This window comes from Megalobrama amblycephala, linkage group LG10, assembly GCF_018812025.1.
Source record: "Megalobrama amblycephala isolate DHTTF-2021 linkage group LG10, ASM1881202v1, whole genome shotgun sequence".
NCBI classification, from domain to species: Eukaryota; Metazoa; Chordata; class Actinopteri; order Cypriniformes; family Xenocyprididae; genus Megalobrama; species Megalobrama amblycephala.
Window position 1 is genome coordinate 20,592,149 of NC_063053.1, and position 7,822 is coordinate 20,599,970.

The 7,822-nt window shown below is 35.8% G+C and overlaps 1 long non-coding RNA gene across 1 annotated transcript; it reads right to left on the reverse strand.

The window, feature by feature from the left end:
- Positions 1-593: 593 nt before the first annotated feature.
- Positions 594-6,901, reverse strand: LOC125277635. Its single transcript, XR_007186954.1, has 4 exons — positions 6,298-6,901; positions 5,673-5,905; positions 1,016-1,113; positions 594-919 (listed from the first exon to the last, which is right to left on the reverse strand). It is a non-coding gene; the product is annotated as an uncharacterized LOC125277635 (long non-coding RNA).
- Positions 6,902-7,822: the final 921 nt, after the last annotated feature.

Here is a 7,822-nt window from a genome sequence, read left to right on the forward strand (position 1 = left end):
ATATAAGCACTCACACAAATACTTAAATATGAACGTATACACACACATAGTCTCAGAAAAAGCATAAAACAATAAATAAATAAATAAATAAAGATATTTCCTGCTCTTCATGAGGCAGGATTTGTGATTTTCTGTATATGATTTCACAATAAGCCAGTATTTATTATTGCGCTGATGAAAAGTGATTGCATTGGATCTAAAAAAATTCTAAAATATTTAGTAAATAAAATGTATTGAATATTTATGATTTATTATTCAAATATATTGCATAGTCTGCAGTATTACAAGGTAAGTCAATTGATTACGTCCTCTTTTTTCATTTTTATCAAACTTATTCTACTGACAGATAATCATAGCCAATTAAATTTAAATTAAACGTACTATCTGTAGGTTACTGCTACAGTTCACGCTGACTTCAGTTTGTTTTAAACCTTTACACAATGTTATTGTGCCATGAAAGCCTCAAATGAAGTGGTGGCTTTTATAAATGGTAATAATTCTGCACATTTACTTCCTCTCTCAATTCCTGCAGGGCAGAAAGATCTTGTAGGTAACAACAAAATCAGGAAAGGCAAAAAGAAAGAGACAATGAGAAATTAAGAGTTTGCAGCAGTACATTAATTTCTAATAGATGGAGGTCTAGGAAGCTTTTGGCGTGTCTCTGTTCTTTATTTGACAGCACTCCTGCAGTCTGTCTGTGTTTCACAGCACTGTACTGACATCTAGTGGACGCTCATGACAGAAGTAACAGAATGTGAGGTGTTCCTGGACAAGAGGATGTTGTTGATGCGTTTGACAGACTGACCAAATATTATCTTACCTTTAGCATATTGCTCAGGTTTCATCTAAGGAGTTTTCATCTCTTTGTGGGAGGAACATCTTTCCGGCTCTGGTTACATGACGTAATTCCACTTTTGCTCTGAAATACAGAAAAGATGGAAAGGTGACATTTTTGCTCAGTGCATTACACAAATGCTTCCATTTAAATAGTTTAATTGTTTTGATGATCATGTACCTCAGTATTGCTTGTTTTGCTACTAGCAAAGTCTTCTGCCTTTCCTGAGTAAGCACACCACTCACCACCACTTATAGGAGCAGAGACAATGCCTTCCCCTGCCATGACAAGCACTCAGCATTATTAATCTCAATGTGGCATAATGCCCACCCATTTTTGGTCTAGAAACAGTGATTCCTAATGCAGGATGAATGAAACATTTTCAATTAATTCTGCATTTGGGGGGCTTGAGTTCATGCAGTACTCCTTGCCACTGTGCAGGGCACTGAAAGATAAAGCTTCTGATAAAGCAGTGTCATTATTTGTCATTATATAAAAAATTGTCATTGTCATTATATATATAAAAAAAATAATAATAATAAAAAAAATTGGACAAGGGCCTCACTGTTCTTGACATAAATAGATCATATAGACATTAATAAATCATATCAAAGATTTTAGTTTTAAGAATGCAATTGATTTGAAATGTTTTTATACTATTTATCATAACATAACCTCTACAGAGCAAGACAGAAGGACAGAGGGAACACCCTCGAGATTGATGATTCAGTTAAGTTATAATAAACTATTACCATCTGTGACATTTACTGCTTATGAGAATTCAGACCTGCAGCCACATGAGATTCAATGTTAATGAAGCCGGAAAATTAACTGATGAACAATTTTAAGCATAAATCTGGACTCAATCGCACAATGCAGTATTCATCCAGAACAGAGTGTGAAGTTCTCTGAATGATTTATCACACTGTCAGCAAAAACACAAAACACAGCCCTCAGTGGACACACGGACACACACACACACACACACACACACACACACATACACTATATGAAACCAATATAAGTCTATGGTACTACGTCCACATTTTGCTAGGAAAAGGTGTGTGCGTGTGCACTGAGGACTATATATAGGGCTGAGTTTTTTTTTTCCTGTCATTATAACTCATTTATTATATGTAAATTATTTAATATTTAATCTAATGTAATATTTAATCTACATATATTAAACACATACATGCAATTTTAAATAAATTTTATATATTAAGACTACCCAATATATACTGTAGATAATTAATATATGATATATATATATGTATATATAAAGTATTCAGTAAAAAAAGTATTCAGACCCCCTTAAATTTTTCACTCTTTGTTATATTGCAGCCATTTGCTAAAATCATTTAAGTTCATTTTTTTTCCTCATTAATGTACACACAGCACCCCATATTGACAGAAAAACACAGAATTGTTGACATTTTTGCAGATTTATTAAAAAAGAAAAACTGAAATATCACATGGTCCTAAGTATTCAGACCCTTTGCTGTGACACTCATATATTTAACTCAGGTGCTGTCCATTTCTTCTGATCATCCTTGAGATGGTTCTACACCTTCATTTGAGTCCATCTGTGTTTGATTATACTGATTGGACTTGATTAGGAAAGCCACACACCTGTCTATATAAGACCTTACAGCTCACAGTGCATGTCAGAGCAAATGAGAATCATGAGGTCAAAGGAACTGCCTGAAGAGCTCAGAGACAGAATTGTGGCAAGGCACAGATTAATAAATTATATATATATTATATAGCCAAGTAAACACATACACGCACTTTAGGATTCTATAATTTTCTTACACTTGAAAGTGCTTTTTTCCCCTCTTGCCTCCTTTCTACTCTTCTCGCCAGTTTTCTTCTCTTCTTCACTTTCTCTCTGGGATTGAATCAGTCACTAATATCAGTTTTCAATCTACTTTCCTTTCTCTTCCTCTCCTCTCTCCACTGCTGTAACCTTTTTTTCTGGGGGTTAGTATGTTTAACAGCTCTCTAAAGGCATTCGGAGTCAGTCACCTGCACTACAGCATGAAGTGTAGACTCAGCATGTCTATAAATCTTTTCTGAATGAGAACACACACCAGAGATCAACTCATCCCTTTAAAGTAACTCCAGGGCTCATACAGCATGAATATGTTAAACTTGGAGGCAAATATGCATCTATAGGAGACCAACAATGCTGTTTAGCATAATTAAATGCAATTTAATGATTACATTATAGATACACTGAGACACAGCAGCCTTTTCCAGATATTCAGTGTGTGTGTTCATCTTGTGAGCTGCTATTTGTTTTTCAGCATAAGAGAAATTGATGGAGAAAGAGAAAGATACTACTCTTTCCACCCCTTTAATCCATGCTGTGCATGTGCTCTAGTCTGCAGATGTGTTCACTTATACATCTTCATACAGTTCTACTACACACACCTCCTCCTACTTCTTTTTAGCACCATCTTTCTCGATTTCTCTCTTTTCATTCATCTCCTACAGCACCATTCACCACTGTCCCTTCCTTCAGCTGAGATCCTGAGGGCTCTGCTCTGAAAGTAAAGTCACCCATAATGCAAAGCTTTCAGGTTACCTATGATGGTTCACATTTACTGAATGAGATTAAGTTTAGCCTGAAGAAGAAGACAAAAAAAGAGAAAAGGTGGACATTAATGGGGATTGAAAGAATTTAATGATTCTAGTTCCCGTTCCGATTACATTCTTTCATAAATTGTTTCATAAATGCAATAATTGGCCATAGTAAACAGTAAACAATACTAAAAAAACATAACATATATTAAAGTATCAGCACTGTGATTGACATTACCAATAACATTGTTAGAATAGGATGTTTTTACGTGTTTGAATGTTTTCGATTCAGTGAACAGAACTGGCTCATAAAGTTTATTCGCTCAGGAATAAGACTGCAATGGTTGCGGAGCATGTTTCTGATTCGCTGAAAAAAAAAAAAAAAGTCATTTGTTCAGAATCTCAGACTGCACTGGTTGTGCTGCATGTTTTGATTCGCTGAAAGAACCGGTTCATAAAAGTAATTATCTCAGGAATTTCACTGCACTGGTTGCACTGCATGTTTTTGATTTGGTGAAAGAATCGATTAATAAAAATCATTAGTTCAGGAATCAGACTGTACTGGTTTCATGTATTTAAATTGCTGAAAAAAATCAGCTTCCGCAAATCATTTGTTTATGAATCAAACAGGAATCTATAGATTTAATATCAGTGTTGCACTGTCATTATATATTGCAGGAAATTTTGAATTTTAGTATGCATCAGTTGAAAAATGCACATCTGAGGACATTTATGAAACAATCATCATTCAGTCTGGTTTTTGTATTTTAAATGGAATCAGTTCTGAATAAGAATCATTTCTCAGTTCTTAAAACCTAGTGTAGGACTATTGTGCTTTCAGCAACAACTGGAATTGGGTTTCTTTTAACATATCTGATTAGCATATGCATATGCACACCACTATTGGAAGTTCTTTTTTGTCAATGCGTTAACCCTTTATGGGAATTACAATAACTACATTTACTAATTAAAGAGTGATTTGTTTACACTTCTGCACTCACACAGTCCAGTCCTTATTGAAAGATATCTTCCAAGAACACTATAATGACAGCCATTATATTGGCCATGAAGGCAGTACTCAAATCACCCTCAAATCGAAACACTCTTACTTGACAGGTGATCATAGAGTGCAGTAGAGGGGCAATAGTCATCTTTAGGGTGCTGTAGTACTGTGCATTAACCTGTCTCCTGCAAACTCATATACCATAGTCTCTTAAGCAATTACTCTGTGGGCTGTGAAGGTCAAGGACACTCTGATCAATAAAGGCAAAAATGCATTAACCCATCCAACACACCTTTAATATGACCATATCCTCATTCTCTGTGTCACTGTCCAAGATGCCCTCTGGTGTAAAATTAAATTTCCATTTTAATATACCATCATGGCATAATCACACACATACACTCAGGGGAATCCTCTTTTATCTTAATTAGCAATCTATTGCCCTAGAGTAGGTTGGACATTCATATATTCTTCAACATTAACACAGAAAAATGACTGTTCAGCATCACTATTATGAAGATAGTCTTTGAGAGTGATTTTATAGCATAATTTCATTTCGTGACACAAAGGGTCACTAGTAGTTCACATGGCCTTTTTGCTTGTGGTTTCCTAAAATTCTGTTATTAATTACTCACCCTCATGTTGCTCCAAACCAGTAAGACCTTCACTCATCTTTGGAACACAAATTAAGATATTTTTGATGAAATCTGTGCAACACAATGACCACTAGTAGCCCAGGTAGTAAAGACATGGTTAAAATAGTCCAAGTGACTACAGTGGTTAAAACGTAATGTTATGAAGCGACGAGAATACTTTTGTGCACAAAAAAATAAAAATAAATAACTACTTATTCAACAATTTCTTTTTCCAATGTCATTTTTGAGTGAACTAACCCTTTAACAAGTCAGACAATCCATTGTCAGCAAGCCTTAAAAGGCAAAATGACTGACAGGTAGAGGGTGTTTATGATGAAATTGTGGGCTGCTCTTTTTGAGCTGTCACAGAGACACAATAATTTCAATGATTAAGTAAGAACTATCGCCTACAAGTTATTTTGATGTTAGTTTCTCAGCTTTGAGGTGTGCTTGGAAAAGAATGAGACTCCTAATATTAGTAATCTTCTTATAAAGGTGGCAGTCATTTCTGAAATACACATGATATACTATATAATAAATATATGTGTATGTACTACTTGTGCCTTGCAAGCACATGAAGAGAGAGAATGTGAGAGAGAAATATGTTGCTTACCTTGCCGGTATATCAAGAGTAGGCGTACCATTAGTCAGTTCAGCTATACTGCATTTATCCTTTTACACTTCAACACACACAAGCAAACAGAGAGAAATATGACTTTGGGTTGCAACTGTCTTTTTAAAAAGTCAGTTGCGAGTGAGAGGTTTGTACTGTGGGAGGAGGTTGAGATAAGTCTGGTTGAGTGATAGATCTGCTCTTTCATTCATCAGATGCTGTGTTAATTCTTTCTGTGGTGAAGAAATTGAGAAGTCACACACACATTTACATGTAGGCTATGTAACATCTTATATAGGCCTATAACAGGCCTTCAGAATGAGGATTTACTTTTTTTATTTCTATAAAAATATAGTAAAAATATAATTCAATAAATAAAAATAAATCTGAAGTAGTAGCCTAAACAACTTAAAAAAAACATTCTGATCTAGTGATAACCTGATTATTTTCAAATGTTGCCATCTAAAATAAATGTCTCAAAGTTCACTGCCCACTGTAACTTAACTAGAGAATTGCAGTTCTATAAAATAAACAACCCCTCTATAACTCAACATAATTACAACACCATGAAACTATCTTTGCATGAAACATCGTTTGGATGTAAATTTGAGAGTTTTAGCATCACCTTTCAATCCAGATCTTGAACGTGACGGGAATGATTGGATCCGAACCGCCTGCCAGTGAGCAGCGCTGCATTAGCTTTTCTTGAGACATAAATAAGAGTTTATAGCGCGAGCAGGGGGAAGAGGTCCTTTATGTCATTAATATGATGAAATACGCCGCGACACTTCAGACAAACTGCATTGTAAGTGCTGTCTAAGTGCGCTAAACGGATGCGACAAGCGGGGACTCGTTTCAGCGGGGAGGTCGATGGAGTCGTGACAGTGACCGTCGTTTGCTGATTGAGTTTGAGTCGGAACTAACAGCGGATATGGCACACGAGCTGTTATTTTCCCGCCGCATGTGTGTAGATTTACTGCGAGCCGTTGCGCGTGATCTGCGCGAGGAAATTAACAGCAGTCGATCATCTTTACATCGTCTCATATAGGGATAGGAGAGGAGATGGGAGAGGAGATAAGAGAGCAGGGGACCCTTACTGTTATATTTATATAGGATACAGTCAACACAGTGCGTGCGTTTTGATGATCGTGCAGGTTTCCACATGAATAATGCACTGCCATTATTTTTAGAGATCGACCACCTCAGTGACTTTTTGCTGAGATCTGCAAGGATGTATCAACTCATCACTCTTTCACGGGCATCTCCCTCCTTTCCTCTCTCTCTCTCTCTTTCTCTAGTCTAGGTCATTACCATACCTGAAATATCGTTATCATAACAAATATCTATATTGTGACATAGCCTATTAAACGTTTTTGTTGTTGTTTTATATATATATATATATATATATATATATATATATATATATATATATATATATATATAGGCATGTATTTTTAAGTGTTCATGTATTTTCTGTTTGACTGCATATTTTTGCACCTGTTTTGTAAAAATTTAGTTTCAGTCAGCTGTTGCCTCCTGCATTAAAATCAGTCTAGTTTACTTTTTAAAGGGTTAGTTGACCCAAAAATGAAACTTATGTCATTTATTACTCACCCTCATGTCGTTCTACACCCATAAGATCTTCATTCATCTTCGGAACACAAATTAAGATATTTTTGATGAAATCCGATGGCTCAGAGAGGCCTCCATTGCCAGCAAAGCCACTGAACCTCTCAAGATCCAGAAAGGTACTAAAGACATAGGCTGTTTCTCAATATGCGTTCTTAAGCGATCTTGCGTCCTTGTGTTCTCGCTCTACGTCATCATCAACCATCAAAGTTCAATTCCAATACTCAAGAACAGAGGACACATGAAAGTACCCAGATGTGTTCTTGATATCGAGGATGCATCGAATGCAGACTTGAGAGAATCAAACCGTTAAAAATCCCAGAAGACACTGCGGGCGGTTGACGTACAGAAGCCTGCAAGCTTTAAAGGATTAGTCCACTTTCAAATCAAATTTTCCTGATAATTTACTAACCCCCATGTCATCCAAGATGTTCATGTCTTTCTTTGATCAGTTGAAAAGAAATTAAGGTTTTTGATGAAAACATTCCAGGATTATTCTCCATATAGTGGACTTCAATGGC